At 31.9% G+C, this 12,622-nt stretch overlaps 2 long non-coding RNA genes across 3 annotated transcripts; both read left to right on the top strand.

Annotated features, from left to right (window-relative positions):
* The first annotated feature begins 1,103 nt into the window (after positions 1-1,103).
* Positions 1,104-4,055, top strand: LOC122144206. Of its 2 annotated transcripts, XR_006159605.1 has the most exons (4): positions 1,104-1,231; positions 3,320-3,489; positions 3,894-3,955; positions 4,045-4,055. It is a non-coding gene; the product is annotated as an uncharacterized LOC122144206 (long non-coding RNA). The 2 variants fall into 2 exon arrangements; XR_006159604.1 differs by lacking the exon at positions 4,045-4,055 and having other exon boundaries at positions 3,894-4,032.
* Positions 4,056-7,185: 3,130 nt separating this feature from the next.
* Positions 7,186-12,226, top strand: LOC122144203. The gene is made up of 5 exons (XR_006159603.1): positions 7,186-7,852; positions 9,990-10,055; positions 10,170-10,197; positions 11,660-11,866; positions 12,082-12,226. It is a non-coding gene; the product is annotated as an uncharacterized LOC122144203 (long non-coding RNA).
* Positions 12,227-12,622: the final 396 nt, after the last annotated feature.

Below are 12,622 nucleotides of genomic sequence, written 5' to 3'. Positions count from 1 at the left end.
CATCACAATAGGGATCTCTTAATTCAATCACAAACCACTCAAATGTGTAATACCGTACATTTTCAGAGAATTGATTCTGTTCTGACTGCTATTTATAAGATCATAAGGTTAGCGACTGTCAAATGAGATCCTCAGATTTCTGCATGTATATGTTTTATTAATGTTACATAATTTATAATTGTAACTGTTCAATTTAACAATGCAATTATGGTAGGTTTGCATTAATTAAAATATTGGTGTTTTGTATTTCTCTGTGTATTTTTATTAAATGTATTATCTGTTTTGTGACAGATCTGTTGCATAAATGATTATCTGTCTATAAGCATCCCATGTATATTTTTATGATCTATTTTGCATTAATTATCAGATAAAACAAATCTTTAAATTAGTCATGTTTAAGTTGTATCGTCGTTTTACAGTGCGTTTTTTTTTCATTTAAAAATATGTTTGATGCAAAGTGTGTAAAATATTAAAATATGTTGTGAAAATGATAATGAACAAACTGATGACGTATATGCACAATTGAGAAATATTTCTGAAGATCAGTCACAGTAAAATATAAAGAATGTTTTACAGTAGTTAATGCCATCCCTTCTGGACTAATTAATTTGATGAGCAGCCATCTGTCTTATTATAATGTAGATTTCCTCCATTTTATTTAAAACAAATGGTTTTCTGATGTGATTTGAGATTTGAAAAGGTAGGAATAAAGTTCGGCAAAATGCAGATTCGAACCCGTGTTGGTCACATCAAAATAATTACATCGCAGATTTTTTCCTGTTACGCCACATGAGCCGATAATTAACCGCCGTCTTTTGTAGTGTTGACTATCCCAATCACACTTTGGTGGGTAGACTTAGTGTAAATAATAGACACTAACATTTTTTAAAAATTGATTTAATATATCGTGCATGTTTTACTATATCGTGCAGTCTTAGGAAATGATCTAATAATATGGTTAATATATTTTCGTCCATGGAATGCGCCACTTCCGGTGTTTTATGGGTAAATTGTAGCCAGCTTTGTTTGTAAAAATCCAGCACTTTCGAAAACAACAAACCCCAAAAAACCACAAACATTACCCAAAACTCAAAATCAAATCAAATACAAATAAGAACAACTCTATTTAATATATAAGCTCCGCCCCTCACTTCCTGTGGCCGCAGGTTTGGCGCCAGAGTGGAGCTGCGGGGTGCTCCTCGGTGCAGCAGGATATCGCTCTTCACTTCAGGTGAGTACTGAAAAGGGTTTCTGAGAGGTGATTAAGCGTGTGTTTTGAGCAAATAAAATTTCCTTACCTTATTTATGACATGCTAAGTGACGGCCGATGGCGTTACGCTAGTTCTCTAGTTAAAATGCTATTGACAGTCCTTACATCGTTACGTCCCATTAAATGCACTGAAAATATATAACGTTAAGCATGTTAATGTGTTTTTCATTATATTTGTGTACTTTCACAATTGTGTAGCTGGAAGATTTGAACTTTTCTTTTTCTATTCCCATCGTGTTGCCACACCTCACATCCATGAGAATTTGGCTTGCCGACTCTGTCATCATCTATACTTCACTGTACCACAGGTAAGTAAATTACTCTTCTGTTTGGTAAGCACTGTAGAGTGCTGCAGTGAAAATGTCATAAACCTCGACAAAAATAAATAAATAAACTAAATAAATAAATATAAAAAATGCAGATTTCCATGGCAAAATCGCAAAAGAAACCAGTGGGGAATTAGTTATCCAGATTCTGACACTTAGCAGATTTAGCATGTTTCATGGGTCAAAAAGGGAAAAAATGTGTGCACAGTTTGTGAGATTCTAGGACAAAAGTTAAGGGTTGTAGTTTTATTATTATTATTATTATTATTGTAACTTGTAGTGCCATGAGTGTGAATAATGGCACAATTAGATAATTTCTTCAGATTTATCTAGATATTGCATTATAATTTCTAGTAGCAGGACAAATTGTTTTACATTCAGTAGTACAGTGTCTTAAAGGATGTGCTTCTCTGTAAAAGCTGTCACCATTTACTCTCCTTCATGTCTTTCCAAACCCATAAGACATTGGTTAATCTTCAAAGTGACACAACTAAAGATATAGATGTTAGAGGATATGAATGGTAAAGAAGACATCTACTGTGGAAACACAAAATTATGTTTTTATTGTTACTGACAAACGGTTTAGAACAAACTATGTACAAACTAAAAATGAACAAACAAAAGAAAAGCTTCAAGCAGAGAAAACATCAAATGTTAAAAAGTGAAAAAAAAAAAACCCACAAACTAAACAGACAGATACAGTACAGCTCAAAAGTTTGGAAACATTACTATTTTTAATGTTTTTGAAATAAGTTTCTTCTGCTCATCAAGCCTGCCTCTATTTGATTTAAAAAAAAAAAAATACAGAAAAAAATGTAATATTGTGATATATTATTACAATTTAAAATAATTGTTTTAAATTTATTATACTTTAAATTATCATTTATTTCTGTGATGCAAAACTGAATTTTTAGGATCATTATCACATGATCCTTTAGAAATCATTCTAATATGATTATTCATTATCAAAGTTGGAAACAGTTCTGCTGCTTAATATTTTTTTCAGAACATGTGATACTTTTTTAGGATACTTTGATGAATAAAAAAGTAAAAAAAAAAAAAAAAAGAAGAAGAAGCTATGTTTTTCAAATATAAATATTTTGTAATAACAATATACACTATTGGTCAGTAATTTGGGGTCAGTAATTTTTTTTTCTTTCTTTTTTTTTTAAATAAAATCAATACTTTTATTCAGCAATGATGTGTTAAATTGATAAAAAGTGATATTAAAGAAAATATATTATTAAAATATATATTATTAGATTTTTTTATTTTTTTGAATAAATGCAGTTCTTTTTAACCTTTTATTCATCAAATATATTAGACAGCAGAACTGTTTCCAACACTCATAATAAATCAGAATATTAGAATGATTTCTAAATGATCATGTGATAGACTGGATGTTACATGTGACACTGAAGGCTGGAGTAATGATGCTGAAAATTCAGCTTTGCATCACAGGAATAAATTATTTTTTTTAAGTATATTCAAATAGAAAACTATTATTTTAAGTTGTAATAATATTTCACAATATTACTGTTTTTCCTGTATTTTTGATCAAATAAATGTAGGCTTGATGAGCAGAAGAGACTTCTTTCAAAAAGATTAAAAATAGTAATGTTTCCAAACTTTTGGTCTGTACTGTATATGTAAACAGATAACTATTTACATTTTACTGCTTTACTGAATGAACCTCTAAAACACGGCGGTTGATGTGTTTTAGGATAAGCCTCATGGGCAGCCTGGAGATCAGGTCATCCTCGTTGCCTGAGTACATGCTCTCAGGGATTGCATAGACCACGGAGTCACTCGTGAGAAAGTGGCATGTGTCGTGGATCTCAGAGACACCGATTATTTCCACTTCGGTTTCTTGGACCTGCCCCATAGCAATCTGTAAGTTTTACAAAAAAAAGTAAATAAATAAAATAAAATGAGTACTGGAAGTTTCAAGTGTTACACTGCATCCCAATTCACTTGCTTATACTATGACCAAAAAGTATGTACACTTAAGAGTAGATTCAATTCAGTTCGATATAATAATGCATCACGATTATATCAAATTTATTTTGTTCATTTTTATTAAATTATATAAGCAGGCTACTTTTTAAAATAATTACATCAATTAATTAATTAATTAATTATTGTTAAGTATCAAACAAAGTAAATATAGCTTGATTAATTTATTGTTTATTTCTGGCTTTTCTTCATGGGATAACTGCCATTTACAGTTGCAGCTCCAAAATGCATGTTTTATGGACTTAGTAGATGGATTAGTTGTGCATTATGTACCTTCACAGAGGTGTATGTGGAGGACTGAAATTTTCCCCGGCCGTCGTTGAGGATGCAGGGACGAAGATGGGTAATGACCACATCGTCACCTGCATACAGGTCCCTCAGGGCCTCATCCCTCCACAACGATACCTCAAAAACTTTTTCTCCACACTTCAGGTGAAGATCCATTGATTAGAAAACAGAGTGCGTGTCATCCTCACCCCACGCAGCTAGAAAATTAAAATTCAAGTGAGTAGCATTTCACAGTCCTGTTCCTAGAATGTTTATTTTATTAAATTCACCCAATTTAGGTTAATTAATCTTTGATTAGGGAACACATTCATTATTAACTAATTGCTTATTAGCATATATATTACTAGCATATTGGCTGTTTATTGGTTCTTACAAAGCACATATTAATGCTTTATTCTGGATCTAACCATATTCTGGTACCCCACACTTAAACATAACCACTACAACTTCCATACTGTGTTCCATAATCTACAGTGTTACCATAGATGGATAGATAGAAAAAATCTGCTGTTAATCATGCAGTGCTACTCCACATTTATTTAAAATGATTCTAAATCTTTATACATGTGTCTGGGGAAGATGTCCGATTTAGATTCTTGCATCATCACTTTACTATGTTAAATGTAAAATATGTAAGGTGTCTTTATATTTCGTTTTTCAGGAAATACTTGTGCACTTATTGTTCTGACCCGGTTATTTTCAAAACTTCAATTCAATTAAGTTTATTTGTATAGTGCTTGTTATGATACAAATCATTGTGTTTATGTTTTGATTCCTTGTTTTTTTGTGTTTTTTATGTTTGATTTTCGTTACCGTTCAGATCACTCTCTATTCAGGTAACTTGACGTGGGAAAAAGGATGATAGGAGAGGTAACATGTTAAACTGCGTAAGTTTTTTCCAGGAAAAACTTTTAAAAGAATGAATTAAACTCGCAAAAAATGTTTGATACAAGAAAATAGATAGCAATTCAATCAATTCTTTGGAATCTTGCCTTGGAGGCTGAGGTAGCCTCCCCTTGAAAATATGTCGACCTCTTCAACCTGTCATGGCTGGGGTGAAGGTGGACACAGGGCTTCTTTTGCAGCCTTCTGTGCCTCTTCGCTGATCGTCCTGGCGCCACGGTCTTAAATTAGTTCATCGTTCCAGGACCATTTACGAATAAATACATTTGTCCGGTATGTGTGGACAGTGGTGTTTAATTCTGTTAAAATGTAAACTCACCCCATCCTCAAATTCAGGGGTGAGCCCATCTTTTTATTTTAAGTAAACTGTTGTCTTCCGTCAGTAAGTGCACAAAACCCACTATTGTTTTAACCTTCGCTACCTACTAATTTTTTTTTTTTTTTCCCCCTTTTTAGTACATTAGGTCCAAGTGCGCGGCGGTTTAAGATGGGTGTCCACGCCATTGCACCTTAAACATGCCGGGGGACGAGTTGACGATGCCATTCGTGGAGGAAAAGAATTTTTTTTAGAGAAAGGTACTTGTGAAAACTAAATAAATATATAAATGAAAACAGTTTGATTTTTTTTTTTTTATGTTTTGAAAGAAGTCTCTTCTGCTCATCAAGGCTGAATTTATTTTATCAAAAATACCTAAATTTTTGAAAGGTAGTGTATATTGTTTCAAAAGATTTTGAATGGTAGTGTAAATTGCCTTTTTATAAATTGTAATAATAATTTCACACACCCAAGATTTCTGCTCTCTTGTTCTGTCATTTTTTGATTAAATAAAATCTTCTCAGCCTCGGTAAGCATAAGAGACGGTTTTTAAAGGTTTGTCCTTTTTTTACTTATATTTGAAAAGAATGTATTAATATTACTGAACGATCATTAAAAAATTATTTCTTGTTACAGTGAAGAAGTTTACCTCATAAAATTATTTTTGTCTGTCAGAGAGTGGAAAGAGGGCAGTCTCTGACAGGATTTCTCTTTTTTAACCTCATCTCTGACAGGATTTCTCTCTTTTTTAACTTCATTCTTCACATAAATGTTTTTTTTACTCAGTTAATTGATTTATTTACTGAAGATCATTAAAAATATTTCTTGTACAGTGCTGCGAGATTTACCTCAGTAAAAATATTTTTGTCTGTCAGAGAGTGGAAAGAGGGCAGTCTCTGACAGGATTTCTCTCTTTTTTTTACTTCATTCTTCACATAAATGTTTTTTTTACTCAGTTAATTGATTTATTTACTGAAGATCATTAAAAATATTTCTTGTACAGTGAAGATTTACCTCATAAAATTATTTTTGTCTGTCAGAGAGTGGAAAGAGGGCAGTCTCTGACAGGACTCCTCATTTTTAACTTGTTATCTCTGGACAGGATTCTCTCTCTTTTTTTACTTTTTTCTTTACATTCATTATTCACTAAGTAATATATATATATTATATATATATCTTGATATATATACCTATATATATATATATATATATATATAGGCCCAATCACTATAATTTTATTGAAATAATTGATTAACTTTTTAACATGGTTGGTAGAACAGTAGAAAGTGACTCACCTTAGGAAATAGGCTGACTTGCCGTTGTTGCAGAGTGATCAAATGAGAGGGTGTCAGTGGGTCAGTGCCCTTGAACTTGGCAGCAGTCCAATCAGATGATGTCGCCGAGGCACATGACAAGACCCCCTTTTTCCCCCTCTCTCCCCCTCCGAAGAAGAGGGGGAGAGCGAAGAATACAGAAGGGAGTGTTTGTGTGTGTGTACAGATTTGAATCATTTGTGAGGGTCAAATGTTCTCACTCATATGAATTATTTTGACAACTAACTAGTGTGGACATCGTGCTGGTCCTCACTAGTTAAAAAGACTTATAAATGGGCCAAAACATGTTTTTATTTAAATCCAGTGTTTTGCACATGTTGGGTTCAGTGATGGAAAAATATAATTAGCCTGATATAAATGCCAATGGAAGTCATTATAATAAAAAAAAAAAAAAAGACACAAAAAAAATTTATGTGGGGAAAACTGAAAAATTGAGTACCAAACAGAAAGAGCATGTAAAAAAAATAAGCTAGCATGGTTAATTTGTTGTCTTGTTTTTTTTTCTGCAGAACATCTGATGCCTATCAATTTTATTCATTATAATGTATTTAGATTAAATTTTCTTTAATTATTTATTATGAAGTATGTATAAACTTATTTTAATGAATTTTATGTATTAATGTACTAAAATGTAATTATTTTTTAAATTCAATTAAAATGTAATTTAATTTAATTATTTTTTAAGAATTGTATTTATAATGTATTGAAAAGTAATTATTTTAATTTGAATGAATTTTATTTAGGATAGTGATGTATTTAAATTAACATATTTTTTAATGAATTGTAAATATAATAATGTATATATTTAAATTAACCTATTTTTATGATTTTTTTTTTTTATTATAAATTGCCAATCCCTTTGCAGGCCCCTAAACAGTGGAATGCAATCCATGTTGGACACTTAAATCTAGATTGAAGACTAATTTATTCTTTCGCCTGTGGTGTTGCCTTAGACTATTGGGGTTATTAAGTTGTTTATAGTTTATCTTGCATGCTTTTATTCATATTTTATAAATTTTTATCTGTTTGTTGTTGCTTTTTGATATTGTTTAATTATGTTTATACATTGTACAGCACTTGTTGTTATTTTTAAATGTGATTTATAAATAAACCCGAACTTGAAATTATGTAATACATTTCCACAAACTATATTGGTTATAAAATATGAATTCATAAAACATCTGTGCCGGTTTGAATTGTATTTATTATAATAATATATTGTATTGAAATGAACTTAAAGTAATACTCAGTAGGCTACTATAATTTTAAACAAATTATGACCGTTATTAGCTCTTCGTCACGTGATTAATTATAGCCAATGAGACAACTGCATAACTAATAAGCCGTCATTCATCGGTTGGCGGTCTTCTCTTCAGGTGAATACTGAACGATTTCTGAGGTAGTTATTCAATCAAAGATTATAAAAATGTTTCTGGGCTTAATGAATGCGTTGCAGTTAAACTTGATTATTTATGTATTATTACGTCTGAAACAAGAATTAAATTATAATTTCCGTTAGTCATTACGATAATTAGTCTCCTGAGGGAACTGCAGGAAGTTGTGTAACGTTAACGGTTTCTGTCTTCCGTATATTTTGTTCGTTTTGTTAAAAGCAGTCACTGATATCCCCCCAGTGTTGGTTATTTCTCACATATAAAGAGCAGTGATGTGAATTTGTGTGTATGTGTGATTTCCGTGATATTCCGACCTCTGAGGGGACGACCATAGGAGGAGAGGGGGGGGGGGGGGGTGGTAGGTTGGTCACTGCATGATGATTGAAATTGCCGCAAAATGGCCTTAAGCTATTACCTAAAAATAAACTGCGAAAGGAAACATTACGGACGGAATGGCCCTGAGAGCGCTGCACGAGCTCGCGGCGCCATCTGCAGGACAGTTAAAATCATTCAAAGCGCCAAACGCGAGCAGATTCAGCGCTGAAATCTGTTACTCGACCCGGTGACTTTTTATGAATGGCGGTGAGAATTTTAGATTGTCAAAAAATTAACGGTGGTGCTGTATTTATATAATAGTCTGTAGTGTGACACGATGCAGGTCTGCTGTTACTGTTTTTAGTTGTGATTCACTATTAGCGCTGCGCTTGGTTTGAACCGCTTTAATTTGCAATTGGGAACGCAACATTCGTCATTAGAAACGTTTATAAAACTTGTTTACAAAGAAGTTTCAGTGTCACATGATCTTCAGAAATCATTCTAATATGCTGATTTGCTGCTCAAGAAACATTTCTCATTGTTATAAATGTTAAAAACTGTTTTGCTGCTTAATATTTTTTTGTGGAAACCACTCAAACATTTGTATAAGAGAAATTAATAATTTTGATCATGCATGAAAGAGACAAAAAACTGAGTGAAGACATTTAAAATTATTTATATTTAATAAATGCATTAACAAATTTAATTAATATATTAGATAAATGCAAATAAATGCTGTTCATTACAATTCATATTTATCATAAAATCCTGAAGAATAAAGTGCATCATCATTTCCACACAAAATATGAAACGGCAAAATTGTTTTCAACATTGATAATAATCAGAAATGTTTCTTGAGAGTTAAATAAACTGTAATGATTTTTAAAAGATCATGTGACACTGAAAACTGGAGTAATGAAAAATTCTGCTTTGCATCACAGGAATAACATTACATTTTTAAATATATTAAATTTGAAAATTTTATATATATATATATATATATATATATATATATATATATATATATATATATATATATATATATATATATAAATATATATAACTTTATTTTGATCAAATAAATTCAGCTTTGATGAGCAGAAGGTAGTTATTTCAAAGTCATTCATAATTGTAATGTTTCCAAACTTTTGGAAAGTACTTTAATAATAATAACAATTCTATATACGTTACCATGATATATTATAGTACTTTATTATAATGTATTATTATATTGTTGTCATGATTATTAAATGCTGAATTTAATTTTTTACAGGACAGTATGTATTTTTACAATATAAGAGATATATTTTAATGTGCTAAATTTTTAATGAGTGCTGGGGTGTGGCTTGGGGCGTGGTCAGATTTTCCTTATTTTTTGTCTCTAGCTGATCATATGCCTGAAAGAGGATCAAAAGCTCAATTTAAATATGAGCCTCAATACATCAAGGGCAAGAAATCCCGCACGGAAGTGACACACATCATCAAATCCACCAAAGATAATTATAACTTAAAACATACTTATAAAAAAAATCATTTATTATAAAAACTAATAAATAAAAAAACCAAAAAAAAAAAAAGCAGAATAAACAACAGACATATACAAGTAATTTCTTTGTTCTGTCTGTAAATCTGCTAAATCTGTAGTCTTTGCTTGTCAGATCATTGTCAGGCTGTTGCTGTAAATAATTAGTTCTTAAGCGACTTGCCTGGTAATAATAATAAGAATAACAACAGTAATTGCATCCTTGTAATACTATCTGTTTTAAGCCCTTAGCATTTGCATAATAATTGTGACTAGCTGATAAAGATGAACTTATTTCTTTTTAGATTTTGTCGTCTTTCTGTGTTTTCCTCCCTGCTTCCAACTGTGGCCATCAGCACCTTCATTTCAAGGTAGTCTATATTCATATTCAACACATTAACAGTTAGATTCAAATATACAGTAGCTCTCTTGCATGGTTTGCTTTCTTTTTTGTTCAATAGTTATTTATTTTCCTTTTTTTCCAGAGGTGACATTGCTGCTTTGAGTGTCTATGTAAGTATCCATTTAAACTTACTGTACCATGCTAATCATAGCCATTAGTAATTTATAATATTAGTACTCTCAGTCTGCATGCATTTTATTTTTATTAACAAGGTTCCATTAGGGGGGAAAAAAAAAGTCACTGCTGTTACAAAATGACAATGAACTATTATGGGACAGCAGACCCATGCCACTAGAGAGTTTTTTTCTTTAATTCTCCCTAGTAGATGGAATATGTCTTTTTCAATGTAAGAAAATATGCCACATTTATCAAGTTTAAAGGGGTTATCCACAGCTAGAAACAATGATTTATCAGTTTGAAAAAAGTGTAAAAAAAAAAAAAAAAAAAAAAAAACCTTTCCACCTTCAATTGCAGTAAGTAACTTTCTTACAATTTTTGTTCAAGTGATATTAATAGTGTGTTTTTTATTGTTACTATTGTTTAGGGATGCACCGAAATTGAAAAACGGGCAAAAATATATGCCACATCGGCCAGCAGTGTTTAGCACGCAGGTTTCACTCTCCTCTAGCTATCATCACTGCATGGTGTGACGCAGCACTCGGTTCTGCTCTATGAATCTGCATTCCGCTCATGTGCTGCTCATGCTCAATGGAACAGCAAAATCTGCTCAAATTACATGCCAACAGGAAATTTCTATGTAGTGCGCTTGTTCCTGTTTGCAATAATGCTACTGTGCTGTAGCATGGTGTTATATTGGCTGTACAAGGCAACAGTGGTAAAATGACGCTACCCTCTTTGTTCACTGATCTGCTCCCTGCTATGCTCTGCTTAGATGCTGTGATAATAATATCTTTTCAGGGCTATACATTATTTGGATTTTTAGTAAAAAAAAAAAAAATAATAAAAATCTGATTCAGTTGCATAGAACTGAATAAAAATAATATATTGATATTCTATATTAATATATATTTTTTTGGCAAATTTTACTGTTGCCTTCAATAAAAGTGTGGTTATTTTATTGGCTTGTATTTTTAAAACTCAGTATCATTAAAATGATTGCATTAAACTAAAAAGTATTGCAAATTTTTTAAATATTATTTAATAAAATAAATAATTATTAAAAAGCTGTTTCGGTTTTCGGCGATGTGCATGCAGAATTTTTGGTTTCGACAGAGAATTTTCATTTCGGTGTATCCCTACTATTGTTATTATGCTTACTAATAACATGAACAATACTAATAATAATTAAATTCAAATTCATGAAAATTTTCTTTTGCCAATTTGCATTTAACAATATAAATGACTTTTTTTTTTCTTTCTGTGGGTGTCTGTCTTCACCTGTCCTGTCCTTTCCTGTCCATACCTTTATATTCTTCACTCAATACTTTATCCTGCTTACTTACTTAAAAAAATGCTTCTTCCATCCTTTCTCTTCCAAACTGATAACCGGCCTGCACATCAAATGCTGCTGCACTGCTTGCTGCTTTGCTTGCTCGCACTACAATCTGCAAGATGCAAATTCAGATCTGCTACTAACCCCTTATGCACCTAACCTTAGCTTGCAAACGCATCTTAAAAAAAAAGGCCAAATCCCATGATTTTTGATCTATGATCATCTATGATTCTTGATACATTCTGATACACTCTTGATTACATACTCAATAACACAAAGATTTACACCCATATCACACTTTGATCAATCAAGATCTCAAACCACAGGTAAGAAAATCTAATCTGCATCTTCAGAAATAGTAAAAGAGAGTTAAATTTACTTCTAAACTGTTCTACATTCTTCAAGAACCATTGATTTGAAGACTACATTGACTTTTCAACATAACTGATAAGATATTACCTTTGAGTTCCATTTATCAGTATATTTTCAATAATCAGTAATTAAATACATTGTTCTTGTATTTATTACATTTACTTCCCAGTGTTGAAACATCACCATGCCAAGAAAAGGAAAGAGGAGTGAATCACAGAAACAGCGCAGAAAGCTACAATCTTCATTGGGCACCAGTAACAGTACCAACTCTGTATCAGGTATGAGTGAGGAAAACCCGTACGTGCTGTCTGTTAAAAGCGTCTCAACTGTCAGGGGACTGATGCGAGGTACAGTATGTACTCCAGAGGCCGTCAGTGTACTTGTAATTCCTTAATGTTCCTAGCAGTCCATAGTGAACGAAATGAGCTACAGAGTTTCGATTTAGATGGCATTTTACAGAAAGGTGATGCAGTTTACACTAGTGTCAAACGAGCTCTGCAAAGCGAAGGAAAATTTGTGGGTAATTTTTTAAATTTTGATGAGCTACCAAATACAATTGAGACAAACTCTCGCTGCTACAACATCCTGAAACATCCCCAGAGGTTTGGATTTCTGAGAGATACACCTGCTCTAGGCAACTATGAAAATCTTGAGAATACTCTGCAGTGTCTCAGAGCTGATGTGAGTGATGCTTTGCTGTTGTGTGGAGG

Source organism: Cyprinus carpio, unplaced genomic scaffold (genome assembly GCF_018340385.1).
Source record: "Cyprinus carpio isolate SPL01 unplaced genomic scaffold, ASM1834038v1 S000006615, whole genome shotgun sequence".
Lineage (NCBI taxonomy): Eukaryota > Metazoa > Chordata > Actinopteri > Cypriniformes > Cyprinidae > Cyprinus > Cyprinus carpio.
This window is presented reverse-complemented; position numbering and strand designations above follow the sequence as displayed.